This window comes from Sus scrofa, chromosome 13, assembly GCF_000003025.6.
Source record: "Sus scrofa isolate TJ Tabasco breed Duroc chromosome 13, Sscrofa11.1, whole genome shotgun sequence".
Classification (NCBI taxonomy): Eukaryota; Metazoa; Chordata; class Mammalia; order Artiodactyla; family Suidae; genus Sus; species Sus scrofa.
Genome location: NC_010455.5, coordinates 40,192,007 through 40,209,003, shown reverse-complemented (window position 1 = coordinate 40,209,003; position 16,997 = coordinate 40,192,007). Strand labels below are relative to the sequence as shown.

Below are 16,997 nucleotides of genomic sequence, written 5' to 3'. Positions count from 1 at the left end.
CCTCAACTAAAAACTGAGAGGAATTAACTTTATCAGTGGTTTTCTCAGAAGGATTCCTGGAGTTCCCTTCATGGCTCAGTGGTTAACGAATCCAACTAGGATCCATGAGGTTATGGGTTGGATCCCTGGCCTTGCTCAGCGGGTTAAGGATCTGGCGTTGCCATGAGCTGTGGTGTAGGTCGCAGACATGGCTCAGATCCTGCGTTGCTGTGGCTGTGGTGTAGGCTCGCAGCTACAGCTCTGATTCAACCCCTAGCCTGGGAACCTCCATATGCTGCAGGTGCGGCCCTAGAAAAGACAAAAAAAAAAAAAAAAGGAAGGATTCCTACATATTTCAAAGTTTTTACTGCCACTATAAATTTCAGTTACATATTTATATTTTATAACATTGAAATAGCTTATATTCAAACATTTTTTAGTTCTAATTTAGTTCTTTTTTAGTTCTAATAACTTTACAGGCTCTCTTGAATTTTCTATGTAAGTAATTATAGTCTGCAAGTAATAATGTTTTGTATCTTCCTATTAGGTCTTTTTTTCTTTTTCCTTATTTTACTGCACTAAAATCTCCAATGCAATGTTGAATAAAAATGATGGTGGGCAATTCTGTCTTGTTCTTGGCTGCATCTAATATGTCACCATTAAATATGGTATTTGGGGAGTTCCTGTTGTGGCTCAGAGGTAACGAACCCAACCAACAGTATCCATGAGGATGTGGGTTTGATCCCTGGCCTCTCTCAGTGGCTCAGGGATCTGGCATTGCCATGAGCTGTGGTGTAGGTCACAGATACGGCTCAGATCCTGTGTTGCTGTGGCTGTAGTGTAGGCTAGCAACCATAGCTCCAATTCAACCCCCAACCTCCACATGCCGCAGGTACGGCCCTAAAAAAAAAAAAAAGGAGAGATATTTGTTGTAGATTTTTTGTAGATACCTTTTATCAGAGTAAGGAAGTACTACTCTCCTCTATTATGAAGTACTACTCTCCTCTATCTCCAATGTAATTAGTTACAGCCATGGACTTTACTATATTAAACCATCCATGCATTCCTGGAATAAACACACCTAAATGATGTGATTTTCTTTTTTTTCAATACAGTAGGATTTTGTTTGCTGATATTTTATTTAGGATTTTTGTGTCCATATCTATGAATGAGCTATGCCGGCTTCTAGCTTATTCTCTCCTTGTCTTGTTTTGCTATCAAAGTTACATGAACCTCATAAAATAAATTAAGGAATGGGTGTCTGCTCACTAGAGCAGTTTCATAAACATGAGATTTTTCTATGGTTTGGATTTTCTAGAGGATTCTCCTGTAAACCACCTTGGCTTGGGGCTTGAGGGTTGAAAACGTTTACACTGACATCCTGCTCCACAGCATTCAATCTGGCCTCAGAGCCCACCTCTCTATGCACATTGCTCTTGTGGAGAGCCACCAGGAATCTCCTGTCGCTGAATCCAAAAGACACTCCTCAGATCTCCCATCAGGCTTCCCTGCAGTGATGTCAGTGACCACGCCCTCCCAGGGACAACCTCTTCCCAGAGCCCTGTTCTAGATTTCCTCCTTCCTCTTCAACTCCTCATCTCAGACTCACAGAGATGCTCCTCCTCTTGCTTTACTCACCCCTTATGTCCAGGTTTCTGGCCAAGGCCATACTTTCTTCTCTGTCTACCCCTCCCTGTGGACTGGCTCAGCCACCTCCATGGAGTCCATTCTTGTCTCTAAACCAAAAGACTCCCAAAGCCGTACGCCCAGCCCAGTCCTCTCCCATGAATGCCAGCATCCCCTATAGATGCTGCATACTCTAAAGCCCCTACTATGTGCCAGGCACTATACTAAGTTCTCTATTGCTGCGTCATAAGTTGTCCCAAAATGTAAGGGCTTAAAACAACAAACATTTCTAACTTCTTTGTTGTACAACAGAAGTTATCACAACATTGTATATCAACTAATGTCAATAAAACTTAAAATTTTTTTTTTCTTTTGTCTTTTTAGGGCCGCACCCATGGCATATGGAGGTTCCCAGGCTAGGGGTCTAATCGGAGATACAGCTGCCGGCCTACACCACAGCTCACAGCAATGCCAGATCCTTAACCCACTGAGTGAGGCCAGGGATCAAACCCACAACCTCATGGTTCCTAGTCGGATTTGTTTCCTCTGCGCCATGAACTTCTTTTTTAAAAAAGTTAAAAAATAAAACAGCAGGAGTTCCCATCATGGCTCAGTGGTTAATGAATCCGACTAGGAACCATAAGGTTATGGGTTCTATCCTTGGCCTTGCTCAGTGGGTTAAGGATCTGGCATTGCCGTGAGCTGTGGTGCAAGTCGCAGACGCAGCTCGGATCCCACGGTGCTATGGCTCTGGCGTAGGCTGGCAGCTACAGCTCTGATTCGACCCCTAGCCTGGGAACCTCCATATGCTGCGGGAGCGGCCCAAGAAATGGCAAAAAGACCAAATAAATACATAAAACAGCAGATGTTTCTTACCTCACAGTTTCTGAAGGTCAAGAATTTAGAAGTAGATTAGGTAGGTAGTGGATCTTGCAGTCTAGATGTCAACTGGGGCTGCAGCAAGCTGAAGGCTTCCCTGGGGCAGGAATATTTGCTTCAAGCTCATCCTTTTAGCAGGTGCAGTAGTTCCTCTTCATATGAGCCTCTCCTAACAACCTGTCATCTGGCATTCCCCATCTACGAATAAAGCCACAGGAGTTCCTACTGTGGCTCAGTAGGTTAAAAAATCCAACTGCAGTGACTCGGGTCGCTGAGGAGGCACAGGTTCAATACCCAGCCCAGCACAATGGGTTAAAGGATATGGCATTGTCCCAGCACAGTGGGTTAAGGACCCAAATGCAGGGAGTTCCCCAGTGGCCTAGTGGTTAAGGATTTAGTGTTGTAACTGCTGTGACTCGAGTTTAAACCCTGGCCTGGAGACTTCTGCATACCACAGGTGCAGTCAAAAGCATTTTAAAAAAATTTAAAGAATCCAACTGCAGTGGCTCCAGTTGCTGCAGAGGCATGGGTTCAATCCCCAGCCCGGTGCAGCAGGTTAAGGATCCAGTGTTGCTACAGCTGTAGCACAGGTTGCAGCTACAGCTCAGATTCAGTCCCTGGTCTGGGGAACTCCCATATGCCACAGGTGCCGAGAAAGGGAGGGAGGAAGGGGGGGGGAGGGAAGGAGGGAGGGAAAGAAAAAGGAAAGATAGGAAAAGGAAAGGAAAGGAAAGAGCCACAATGTCCTTTATAACCCAGCCTTTAGTGTGACATACCCATAGTCTTGTGATCTCAGAGACCAACCCTACTGCAGTGTGGGTGGGTACCACACAAGGATCTGAAACCAGGAGGCAGGGTCATTAGGGTTGATCTTGGAGGCCACCTAACATATCCTCACAACTATGAGGATGACCCACATCATCCCATGATACAGATGAGAAAACCAAGGCAAGGAGAGGAGAAGTCAGTGATCAAAGCCAAGTGTGAGAAGAGAGATTTTGAACACAGCTCTGCCTGGCTCCCTGCGGGTTTCTCCTCCACAGTCCATCTTCCCATGGGCCGAGACCAGTCCCCTCGCCTTTAATACGTGCAAACCTGAGCCCTCTCTCCTCACCACCTCCAAACTTCCCAAATCCCCAGCTCAGCTCAGCAAGTGGTGCTACCATCCTCCCATCTGTCCAAACCAGAAGCTTTGAGTCATGTGTGCTCTTCCCACCCCCTCACTTCCCAGTGCCAGATCACCCAGCCTTGCCAAGTCTTCCTCCTCAGTGCAGCCTGGATCTGTCTTTCCTTCCCCCTCCCTCCATCCCCACCATCATCTCTCCAGACCAAGCTACCAACTTGTCCGTCCTGGGCATCTGTAGGAGCCCCCTCCTGGTCTCCCTTGTTCTCTCTGCCCCCACACTACCCATCCGTCCTCCTCTCTCCGGCATGAGTCACCTTTAAGAACACGAAGCTGGTTGTGCCACCCTGCCTGCTTTAAACTCTTCCAAAGGCTCTCATTGCCTTCAGGCTCTGGCCCCAGTCCCCTCTGGTGTGATCTACTCCCTGCCCACTTGTCCAGCCTCCTCTCTGCACCTTTTCTCTCTCTCAGGACCCCAGGCCCTCTGGCCAGACTTCTGTATCCAGGACCCCCTGCACACTGTCTCTCTTTAGGGCCTCCCTTATGCTGTTCCCTTAGCCTGAAACACTCTTCCCCCAGCCCTTGCATGCCTGTCTCCTTGTTCTTCGGCATCTTGTCATCTCCTCAAAGAGGCCCTTCTTGACCTTCTCTGACCTCTCAGCCAGGCTGAGGTCCCCCAGCTGTAACTTCTAGAGTGTCTCTCCTTCCCTCCCCAACTCACAGCTGCTCAGCTGAACCATGAGCTCCCTGAGAGCTGTGTGTGTCTGGCTCACAACAGCACCCTAGATCTTTACAACATGTCCGGCCCTTAGAACGCCCTCAACAACCACATGAAGTTCAGTACATTCTCTCTGCCTCCTCCCTTCCCCCTTGGACTCCACGCTCCAGCCACTGGACAATGCTCAGTTCCTTAAATGAAGCACACTCACCACCAGGTCTTTGCACATGCTGTTCCCTCCATAGGGATGCCATTCCCTCCTGTCCCTCTATTTACTCAGCTAACGCCTGTCTATTCATCAGGAACTAGGGTTGCCAGGTTTAGCAAACGAAAACACAGGATGCTCAGTGAAATGTGAATTTCAAATAAATGATTAATTTTCTTAGTATAAGTTTGTCACAACTATTGCATTAAATACAGGCCCTCCTGTACTTTATCTGGCAACCCTAGCAGGAACCAGCACCAGTTCCCCTCTCCTTTGGGAGATCTCCCTGGCCCAGGCACCCCTGCTTAGGTCTGATCACCTCCCTCCCCCTCCCTGAGCTCTCAAACCACTCCCTGCTTGCCCTCCCTCACTCTGTTTATGACTCTCCGTTACCAACTGGAATGTGCCCTCGTTGACAGAGAAGGCTGTGTTTCTGTCTTCATTCAGAGTGTCTCTCTTCACCTGGAACAACCCATGCCACAACCCTGGTCAGTAAGATTTACTGAGTGGAGAAATGAAAGAGCATCAAAGAGAAAAAAATAAACAAGATGGGAAAAGGACCAGCAAATGAAACCCGGTCCCCGAAGCAGGATGAATCTCTTGGATGATTATCTACAGTGGGGAGCACCCCTTCCTACCCCACCTCACCTGTGTCACCTAGAACCTCTCGCACCTCCTGCCCTAAACCTCAGGCAGCCTTAGGATTGGTGGACCAGAAATGCAAAAAGAAAATCTGTGTCCTTTCCGGGGTGGGAGTAGGGGGTTCCTAAACAGCCTCTTGAACATACAAATGGGAGGTCCTGCCAGGAACAGGATGGGAGTGTCTACCTCAGCCATTGATTGGAGAGAAGCTGGGCAGCTCCTCTGTGTAAAAAGGAGTCCCCCAAAGGTTGGGGAGGGGTGCTGCTCAACTGTGTGAAGAGCTATCAAAGTCCAAGCAGGTCACCTAAGGGCTCTCAGCCACCTGTGGCCATTCAATTACCTCCCACAACCCCTTCCAAGATGGGGACAGTCCCAAAGGGCCCCAATAGGTAAAGGACCCTAACGCAGCTAATTGCATGGATTTTCTTTGACCTGAGATTTTGCCAAACTCCTCCCAACTACCCCTCCTGGGTATTCTGATAAGCCAAGGGAATGCCCAGTGGAGAAACCCACACCACTTAGCCCTTCTTGGCGGTGGGTCTCTCCAGTGTGTGTGTCTCTCCCTTCCTCCCTGCCAGTCACCTTTGTGCTACTGGTTTCACCAGCTGAGGTTCGCTTGGGGCTTAAAAGGCCTTCCTTAGCCTTTCACCCATGGGCTGCCCCAACCGGGAAATATATTTCTAACCAGTCTCCTCCCTCCACCCCTGGAGACCATCTCCAGACCCTCTGCACACCTGCCCCGGCCTCTAGGCCGACCTCTGGCACAAGTGGCCCTTGCAGCCAGCAATTTCCAATGGCCTTTCCCACGTCCAGCCGTGGGGATGCTTTGGTAAATTTGATGAGAGCATTTTTCCTTTTTATAAGGTTTCTAATTACCTATCATTCCTGATCTTCTCTTTAATCATCTTCTGAAACTCTGCTGGGAGTTACAGAACCAGGGGAAGGAATCTGGTTTTCACCAGTGTTGAGAGAAAGGCCCTGTGGTTGTCCTGGAATGTCACCATCCTCTTCACCATTATGACTCTGTAATTAGAGGGATCAGAAGATCTGGCTTCTGTCTTTGGTGCCATGAGTGTCTTAGTGTGCCACATCTGAGAAGCTTATGGGTCTTGAGAGTCATCACATGCCAAAAGGGAATAAAGCTGCCTGACCAACGCATAGCCAGCTGGCATGCAGGAGGCAAGACAGCTCCAGATTCTGAGTTCTCATCCTCCCTGACAGCTCAGCGCTCTAAACACTTGTCAATAACACATTTCAGGCCTTGGTGGTCCTCCCGCCCAATTCCTAATCCAAACCACTTCCTCCGCGTGCATTGGCTGGTTTATCAAGTCTTACTTGCAAAGCACAGCTCCTGTCCCTTCTCTCCTGTCCCTTCCTGGTTGAGTCTCTCCATCCTAACACACCTCTCTTTCCACAGGTCTTCCTGCCTGGATGCCCACTCCCTCCCTCAACATACTGAGGGGGCTCCCATGGATCACCCCCACCCAAATGTATCACTTTTGTTGAGGAGTCCCATGGAACTAACTGCCTGAAATACAGGTGTATTACCTTTAGAAAGCTCCTATGTTTTACTCAAGGTGCAAATAACAATATTTGTAAAGCTGCCATAGTACAGGATCTGTTAATGTTCCAGGGGCTTCTGAAATAAAAGGTCTGATTAAAAGGCAGGAATGCTATTTTAAGTGTATTGAAATGTCCCTCGGGTTTTGTGATGATGGTGGGGTTTCAACACCTCAGTGGCTAATAGTCGAGCCGTTGTTATCCCGGCAAAAAATGAGAGCATCATGTAGAGAGTAACTATAGTAACCGTGTGAAGAGCCATGTCTCGAGATTCAGAATTATACGCGTGTCACTTATTTCCTGTTACTGACGTCAGGTCCCAAGACAGAGCAAAGCACGGGGTGGGACTCTGGTTCATTCTCTGGCTCTGTCACTCACCAGCAATGCTGGACGCCCCAGCCTCAGTTTCCTCTACTGAAAAAGGGAATAAAAACAACTCTTTGGCAGAGTTGTTGTAACAATGAAGTGAGGCAATTAAAGTATGAAAAACTCTGATAATGCAGTGCCTGGCATAAAGTCAGCACACAATAAATTGGTAGCTCTTATTATAATAACTAATTGCTATACCGCTGATTTGAAAAGATAAATATAGAATTGAATCTCTGGCAGGCAGCAGGAAAACCAGGCTGAGAGAGGGGTAACTTTTTGAGAATGATGATTTGATTGTTCCACCAAGATCTCTCAAAACATCTATTTATTTTGGCTGCAAGTTGAATATTGTCCATGTTGATAATTGCTATGAATAATGAAAACAATGGCTTCCGCTGACATTCTTATAGCACTTCTGTGATTAGCTAAATATATCTCTTTATAACCCGTTCTGTACTAAGACACACAAAACCTGAGCCCCTAACGTCATGAAATTAAGTCGGCAGGGTAATGTGATTATACAAAATAATAAACAAGAAAGCAATAACTTTTTATTACTTGGGAAGAAGTGGTGTCCTCACCTTGGCTGACTTTTTTCCTAGTAACTTCTGTCAGTGGGATATAACATCCATATAGAAATGTGCGTAAAGCATAAATGAATGGCTTGATGAATTTTTCACAGATTGAACATACCTCTATGAATATGCCACACCCAAGATCAAGAAACAGAACCTCACCAGCACTCTAGAAACTCCCTCATCCCCCCTGCTGGTTGAATCTTTCCTTCTCCCTTTCCTCCTCCTGCTCCTTCTTTGAGATATAATTTACAAACCATTAAATGTATCCATTTTAAATATAGTTTGATGAATGCCTCTAAATTCACAGCATGTACCCATCACCATCATTCAGTTTTAGAGTATTTCCATCACTCCAGAAAGTTCCCTGGTACCTGTTTAAGGTCAATCCCCACTTCCATCCCCAGGCCCAGGCAACCACTTGATGTTCTCTCTGTCTCAACAGTTTTGCCTTGGAGTTCCCATCATGGCTCAGTGGTTAATGAACCTGGCTGGTATCCATGAGGACGGAGGTTTGATCCCTGGCCTTGCTCAGTGGGTTAAGGATCTGGCATTGCCCTGCACTGTGCTGCAGATCGAAGAAGTGACTCAGATCATGAGTTGCTGTGGCTGTGGCATGGGCTGGCAGCTGCAGCTCTGGTTCGACCCCTGGCCTAGGAGCCTCCATGTGCCACGGGTGTGGTCCTAAAAAGACAAAAAAGAAAAAAAAAAAGTTTTGCCTTTATGAAAATGTTCATATAAAATAGTAAACACACAACAGTAGTCTTTTGTGTATGACTAGCTTTTTATCATAAAATATATAGATATGAATATAGAAAGATGAGAGTTTCCTAGGTGTGGCACATGAAGTAATTTAGATGGCACACAATTATTTCATATCTTAATTATTTTTTTCTAAGATACATGAAAATAACTAGCATATTAAGTGCCTGATGTCACAGGAACTACAGCTCAGATCTAGAAGAGGTTTTAAAAGAAATCAATTTAAGGAAACATGTTAGTAATAACACAGGTAGTGCACAGACAACATGAAAATTTTAAGGGTGAATGCGGCAAATGTTGAAGCCAGGTAAATAGTGACTTAGACTGAGAAAGAGAAATCGTTTCTCTGAGCCCTGTCTATCAATCAATATGTAGCCTTTTAAAAATAATACTCAGAATTTTAAGGCTATTCAGGTGTTTTATTGACCATTTCCACACTTTCATTGAATGCCTTCTATGTGCCAGATGCTAGATAAATTTTCACTTAGAGATTCTAGTCATACTGCTTTTGTACTTGCATCATAAATATTTTTTACAAGACTTGGATGATTTAAACACAATGACACCCAGGAGTGTGAGGTTATGTACTCACACAAAACAGCTTCCACAAAGGTTCTGGGTTGACAGGAAGAACCAGAATTCAGGGAAGAGAGAGAAAATATGGATGACGAGAGATTTGGCCCAAGGGAGAGAGAATTTAGGGAGGGAAGAGAGGAGGATGGTTCTAGCAAAAGCAGAAGCTAAACAGAAAAAAAAAAAAGTATATTCCAGCACCAATGAGTTGACCTTACTTGTTAGTACACAGGTGAAAAAGGTGAAAAAGTGGTGACAGGAGTATAATGGCTAATCCAAACGTTGCTTACAAACAACTATGAGCTGAACACCATGAAAAACAACCAGAGATGCCATCGGAAGGTCAGTCCTTTGTGGAAGATACAGAGGATGGATGGATGGATGATGGATGATGGATGGATGGATGGATGATGGAAGGCAGGAAAGAATGGCTGCTCAGATGGATGGTCATCTGCCACATCCAATCCCTGTCTTATTCAATATTCATGTTCAATATTATGTGTTGCCTTGACATCTGATAAAATTGAGAAGGCCTTGGAGTTCCCGTCGTGGAGCAGTGGAAACGAATCCAACTAGGAACGATGAGGTTGCGGATTTGATCCCTGGCCTTGCTCAGTGGGTTAAGGATCCGGCGTTGCCGTGAGCTGTGGTGTAGGTCACAGATGCGGCTTGGATCTGGCATTGCTTGGCTCTGGTGTAGGCTGGAAGCTATAACTCCGATTAGACCCCTAGCCTGGGAACCTCCATATGCCACTGGTGTGGCCCTAAAAGGACAGAAGAAAAAAAAAAAATGAGGGCCTAAAACGGGCTGACCACAAGTCCCCCTTCCCATTATTCTGTACCCATAAGGCCCCCTAGCCATACAACACTTCTTGTTGAAGGGACGGGACATAGTTCCTGCCCATCCCTGAGAAGTGGGCTTCAGTTTCTGCCAGCTAACGGAATTATTCCTACAGCCCAATCATATCTTCCTGTAGCAACTAAGGGATACCTCACCCTCTTGATACTATGAATCCTCTGGCCCCAAGTGCACTTTCAGTGTAGCCTTAGGGGTAGGGGGTAGGGGGTGGGGGGGTGGTATCCTCCTCCCTAAGGCTGTGAGTGTAAGTGACTAACAAACTGCCTTCAGTCTCATCTGCCCAGTGTCATCCTTATGTCAGTGGCATATGGAGGTTCCCAGGCTAGGGGTCGAATCAGAGCTACAGTTGCTGGCCTATGCCACAGCCACAGCAATGCCAGATCCTTTACTCCACTGAGCAAGGCCAGGGATCGAACCCGTATCTTCATGGATCCTAGTCAGGTCCTTAACCCGCTGAGTCACAAGTGGAGCATCCAAGGCAGGATTTAAAGGCCAGTACTTACTGTCTCACCAAAACCTTGCAGGGCATCCCATCCTCAGTGAGTGTGGCTGGGAGCTAGGAAACCCAAATGAAGGAAGAGTTGAAGAGTCTCAATGGGCAAATCAATCAATCAATAAAAGCAGAACCAGAACTGTTTTTCTTATTTTTTAGAGAAGACAGTGCCCCCAGAAATTGTTGTGGTCTCTGCACACAGGTGGAAAAAGACTTTTCCGGATTTAAAGCAAGATGTAGAAAAGAAAGTTGGCAAGACAAACTGTTAATACAGTGGGCCGACTTCCTGATAATCAGGGAGAGCTGACTCCGGGCATGGTAGCCTCTGTTTTTATAGCCCAAAGACAAAGGGAGTGTGAGGAGTGGTCTTGCCATACACCTGTTGACCTGCTGAATGGGGGAAGAATGGAGTCTTCTGATACACTTTCTGGTTGGTTGGGGGCATATGTTGCCTCTATGGCGGTGGGGGGAAGGAGTGGGCTACATACCTTTTCTAGAGGAGGGCAGGAAGGAGAAGGCCAAGCTGCTGGGGTGGGGAGGTCCTTAGGACATTGTAACAGTCATAGTGAGACAGGTGGGATGGTAAGGGTCTGGCAATTCTTATTTCAGTCAGAGGCTTTTTGAGTTTTATCTCCTTGAAGAAGCCTGGAAGTCCCAGAGAAAACTTTCACTTTTTCTGCCATTTCTGAAACAGACACAGGAGTATTTGAAAAAGCAAAATTGCTTGTGAGATGTACAGTTAATCAGTCAACAGTATTTATTGAGCTTGTAACATGGGCCTGGCAGCTGAAGTGACAGCAGGGTGCTGTTTTATAGTCCCATAGAGAGAAGGGCCAGACTATAACACAAACTCTATAAAAACTGAATTTTTAAATGCCATGCTAGGCTTACAAGTCTGGCATTGTTTTTAGGCATCTAAGATGCAGTCCAGTACTGCCCATAAATAAAAACTTGGACTCTAGTGTCAGGAAGACTGAGATTCAAATTCCAGCTCTCCCACTACTTGCTGTGTGACCTTTATCATATTTTTTACCTCGCTGAGCCTCAGTTTTCTGACCTGCAAAATGGAAATAATAATAGTACTTAGTTCAAGAGGCAACTGTGCTGGAGTTCCTGTTGTGGCACAGCAGAAATGAATATGACCAGTAACTATGAGATTTCAGGTTCAATCCCTGGGCTCACTCAGTTGGTTAAGGATCCAGTGTTGCCGTGAGCTGTGGTGAGGGTCACAGATGCGGCTTGGATCTAGTGTTGCTGTGGCTGTGGCACAGGCCAGTGGCTATGGCTCCAATTCAACCCCTAGCCTGAGAACCTCCATATGCTGAGGGTGCGGCCCTAAAAAGCAAAAAATAAAAGTGGCAATGGTGCTGATTACCTTGGATAATGCCAGGGTTCAGGTCATTTTCAATAGATGTTAGAGAAAATTACTTTTTTATCATTTAATTATTCCTTTTGAAAAAAAGAGATGCCTATAATCTCCCATGCAGAAACTCTGGGCTGGAGTAAAAGGGTGAATTGGCTACCAGCCTGGATTATGCCAGAGGCTGTTAATCCACATTGTTGGTTCTTCTTGTGTTTGCCTTTCTCCTTTACTCTCATTTGAGAAGGGAGCGGATTCTGAGAATACTGTCTTAAAGGCAGGAAGCCTGTGGAGGGTGGTGCAACCAGCCACAGGGACAACCTCAGAAAAGATTCCTGGAGACCCAAAATTGTAGGAAAGCAGGAGAGGACCCTGGAGCCAAAGGGGCCACTTGGGCAAGGCCAACAGATCCCTCGACCAACCACATGGCTGATGACCCAGAGCTGGAATCCTCCCCAGTTCCCACCTTGGCCTTGCTCGCCCTCCCAGGGCTGAATGAGCTGTGTATGTTGCCGAGGAGGCGGCATGGTACCCAGGAAAGACTGCATTTGGAGGTTTTACACCAGTTTAGCAGAGCCAAGGCCTGCACTCGGAATAGAGTTCTAAGAAAGAAAGCTGTCATTCTTGCTCACCTGAGCATGGACTGACATTCACGCCAGCTATGGCAAGAAGAATTCAGGGATGCTTGTTCTCAGGAGACTGGGGTAGATATAAGGTCCACAGATTCCAGCAAGCAAGAGAAAAGAAGGTAAACCATAGTCACCTCTACAGGCCCATCATCTGGAGGAGAGCACACTGGTGGCAAATGTCCAGAGGCCTGGGCTCAGGCACAAATAAGGAAGCGAGTGAGGGAAAGGAGGAACAAATAAGCGCACTTGGCAGAAAACCAACAGCACTCACAGCCTTTCACACCCAATTGGTATTAAATCCAGAGATTTGGGGTTACAGCTGGGGTTCAGCAATTAAAACTATGTTGCAACAGCTTTCCGGTTTAAAGTGGTGAATGCCTAAGGCCTATGAACTTGCGGATTTGACACCACAGCCTTGTGCAAACCTCCGACTCACTCTGCCCCTCCAGGGGGAAGATGCCAGCTCAGGTTTCACTACTAGCCCCCAACCCCCACTGTGAATGTCAGTTCTTTCCCAGAAGCAAATTGAACTACCAAATCTCTCTAAATCAGTGCTGACAGCCTAAACCCAAGTTTATGAAGCTTCAGGCCACAGAGGAGGCCCTCTGCTCAGGGTTGCACCATCAGGGGTGAGCAGCTCTGGTTCAAACAAACCAGAGCCTAGATTTCACTGTTTTCATCACTTTAACATTTACATTCTGAGAGCCTGGGGAAATGTGTCTTGAGACACAGAATATTAACCTTTACTATTGCAAAGTCTTGGCTGTCTTCAAACACCTCACAAAAAAAAATGGTACTCCTTATCTCCATTCTGGCCTCTAGTCTGCAGGAAAGGTCACAACATGGGAGGAGTTTGACAGAAGTCAAATCTCAGGAAAATGGTAGACCTTACAGGGACTGCAGCAAGCATTTAAGTCCACTCTGACATTTTATGCATGAGTAAACTCAGGCTGAGGAGAGATTAGGGAACCTTTTGCAAAGAGGAAATGCTAGACAGTCGGTGAACCGTGACTGGAGTCCACGTTTCCTTATTCTGTCTATTCATTTACCATAATGAACATCTGTGGTTGTGTGGGTCCTAATATGCAACAGGGCCCCAACTTACCCTCTGGAAGTCAGAGAGACCCCATCGCCCTCTCTCCACTTGTGGAAGCAGAGATGTAACCTAGATACATCCAACAGGACACTCCCATGCGGCCCTACCATAATATCTAACCTGCTCATGGCTGCCATGTTGGCTATGTCCTAGGGACAGACTACTCTGACCAGAGCCAAGTGTCCTAACAATAAATTTACCTAGTGACCAGTCTGCTCACTGACCAATTTGCATAATGAACAATTTGCCTAAACACCAGGCAAGTGCTTTTTTGAGTACTTTTGCATTCATTCAGCTGCCCATTCCTTTTGGTGGGGGGGTACTACTTTTTGGCATTTTTACAGATTCTTTTTTTTTTTTTTTTTTCGGTCTTTTTAGGGACGTACCTGTGGCATATGGAAGTTCCCAGGCTCGGGGTCAAATTGGAGTTGTTGCTGCCGGCCTACACCACAGCCATAGCAATTCCAGATCCAAGCCGCACTGTGACCTACAGGGCACCTCACGGCAATGCTGGATCCTTAACCCACTGAGTGATCCATGGATCGAACCTGTGTTCTCATGGATGCTAGTCAGATTCATTTCTGCTGAGCCACACGACAGGAACTCCCATTTTTACAGATTTTAAAAATTAATTTTCTCTAAGGATTTTTCCCTGCCAAATTTTATATTTTTGATTAAGTATTTTGAAATGTGTCATCTTTTATAAACAATGAAATTGGGAGTTTCCATTGTGGCTCAGTGGAAATGAACCTGACTAATGAGGACACAGGTTTGATCCCTGGCCTCACCCAATGGGTCAGGGATCCAGCATTGCCATGAGCTGTGGTGTAGGTCACAGACTCAGCTTGGATCTAGTGTTGCTGTGGCTGTGGCCAACCTACACCACAGCCACACCTCCAACTGGATCCCTGCCTGGGAACTTCCATATGCCACTGGTTCAGCCCTAAAAAGACCAAAAAAAAAAGTTCCTGCCGATCAACAATGAAATTGTTCTTTACTGTTGTGGGAGTCTTTTGACAATATCTGGACCTTTGAGCACACTGTAAGGAATTTCTTTCCAAGTCTGTACGAAGACTCTTTCTTTAAAGCTGTATGTTTACAGAAAGAGACTCTTTCCGAATGTGATATTCGAGATATTATATTCAGAATAATCCTAAATGTTAAGCACAAAATGGAGTGCCCTTGGTCAGCAACTGACCTGACTTGAGCAATGGGATGAGACCAGCACAGCTCCTAACAATTAATGGTAATTAATGGCTGACTACAATGAATGAGACCATACTAGACCAGATGTGTGACCCTGGGTTCATAGTCCATTGGAATCTATAAACAAGTATTGAGTTTAACTGTAATAATAAAACAACAAATGTTTTTCAAGGGCCAACTCTATGCCAAAGGCAGGGCCGAGCCCTGTAATTTTGTTTTCTCTTTTGTGCTCCCTGAGGGCAGGGCTTCCTCTCTGTTCACCACTGACCCCTCAGATGGCCCACAACAGATGCCCTATAACTACCTGCTGAATCACCGACTGGCCCTGTTAGTAGGCACTACTGTTACCTCTCACCTCAATGGTACAGGTTAGGAGATTCAGGCTCAGGAGTTGTTACTTGTCGGAGGACATCAGGAAGGGCAGCATGACCCTGGAGCCTGTATTCCGAACACAGCAGAGTGTGACCTCACAGGTGTATTCTAACAACTAAAGGCTGGAGTGTTGGGGCCGGGTGGATAGACATATTCAAAACAGTTTTGATGCTGTTTAGTGCTGGGGTCTGGGGGCAGGGTGTGTAAGTACAGAGGTCCCTGAGAAAGGGTAGTTCTGAAATGACCCTCTAAGCTGTCTAAGTGACTATTATTAAGGGTAGAAAATTCCAGAATGAGCCTAAGCTTCATAGGGAGCCTTGGGAAGGAAGACAAGCAGGGGTCAGAGGTCATGAATACACCTGGGTGGTCCATACAATGTGTTGTGGCTTTCCAACAAAAGGTTGGCTTGACAATGAGGGAAGAATCATTCTGAACACCTGGGACCACAAAATGGAACCTGTAGGTTAGCAAACAGATTAATCCTGACCTCTTGATTCTTCTTCATTTAAATTTATATTAAATTTATTTTCTCTAGAATTAAAAGTATATCAGATTCTCACGCGTCTTTGGCCTACTGCCGTTGTGCTAACAGTAGTCAATAGCATTTTGTATGAAAAGAAAACTGTGGTTGGGAATGTAAAATGGTACAGCACTCTGGAAAATAATTTGGCAGTTTCTAAAAAACCAAGCATACATTTATTCTAAAACCCAGCAATTGCAATCCTGGGCATTTATCCCAGAGAAATGAAAACTTATGTTCACACAAAAACCTGTACATGACTGTTCATAGTAGCTTTATCTCCAATAGCCTCCAACTGGAAACAACCAAAATGTCCTACAATGAGTGAATAATTAAACAAACTGTGGTACATCCAGACCATGGAATAATATTCAACAATAAAAGAGAATTAGCTACTGATAAAGGCAACAACATGGATGGATTTCAAAGGCTTTATGCTAAGTGGAAAAGAAAAAACCAATCTCATGCTGTATTATCCCATTTATATAATATGCTCAAAATGACAAAACTTCAGAGACTGAAACGTGATCAGCGGTTGCCAGGGGTAGGGATGGTACAGGGAAGGGTGGGTGTAACATGCAGCACGAGGGAGATCTTCATGCTGATGGTGATGGAACAGCTGTGTATTTTGTTTTGTTTTGTTTTGTTTTTTTTTGGTCTTTTTGCCATTTCTTGGGCCACTCCCACGGCATATGGAGGTTCCCAGGCTAGGGGTTGAATCGGAGCTGTAGCCACCAGCCTACACCAGAGCCACAGCAATGTGGGATCCGAACCGCGTCTGCGACCTACACCACAGCTCCTGGCAACGCCAGATCCTTAATCGACTGAGCAAGGCCAGGGATCGAACCCGCAACCTCATGGTTCCTAATCGGATTCGTTAACCACTGAGCCACAAGGGGAACTCCCAGCTATGTATTTTGACTGGAGTGGCAGTTACTCAGTTCTACACCGATGATGATATACTGGCATACACACGTTGTACCAATGTCAGCTTCTGGGTCTGGTATTGTACTACACTTCTCTGAGCCACAACTGCTGGTGGGAACACGATGAAGGGCACACAGACCTCCCTGTACTGCCGTTGCAACTTCCTGTGTATAAATAATTAATTTAAAATAGAAAAAGGGGACTACTATGTGCCAGGTGCTGGGATAGGTGCTGGGGATGCAGAGCTGAAATGAACATGGTTTGTTCCTCCCCTGGAACAAATAAGGAAGCCAGTCTGGCAGGAGTGGACTTTTCCTGATGGTGAAACACGATTAGAAAGATGACTTTTAAAACAACTGAACTTAGAGATAGGATTAAGATGGCAGAATAGAAGGACTGGAGCTCAACTTCTCTCCTAAAAACGACAAAATTCACAACTAAAGGCTGAGCAATCTCCACCCAAATGGACCAGAAAACTTCAAAAAGATATCCTACTCCAGAAGACTCCAGAAGCCACATCAAGA

The 16,997-nt window shown here is 45.8% G+C and overlaps 1 long non-coding RNA gene across 1 annotated transcript in view; it reads right to left on the bottom strand.

The window, feature by feature from the left end:
* The window catches only part of LOC110256254, a 31,579-nt gene continuing 24,362 nt past the window's right edge, over positions 9,781-16,997 (bottom strand). Inside the window, exons 2-3 of the long non-coding RNA XR_002337600.1 lie at positions 10,852-11,048; positions 9,781-10,426 (exon numbers count right to left, since the gene is read on the bottom strand). This is a non-coding gene — a long non-coding RNA (uncharacterized LOC110256254). The remainder of the gene's footprint in view (positions 10,427-10,851; positions 11,049-16,997) is intronic.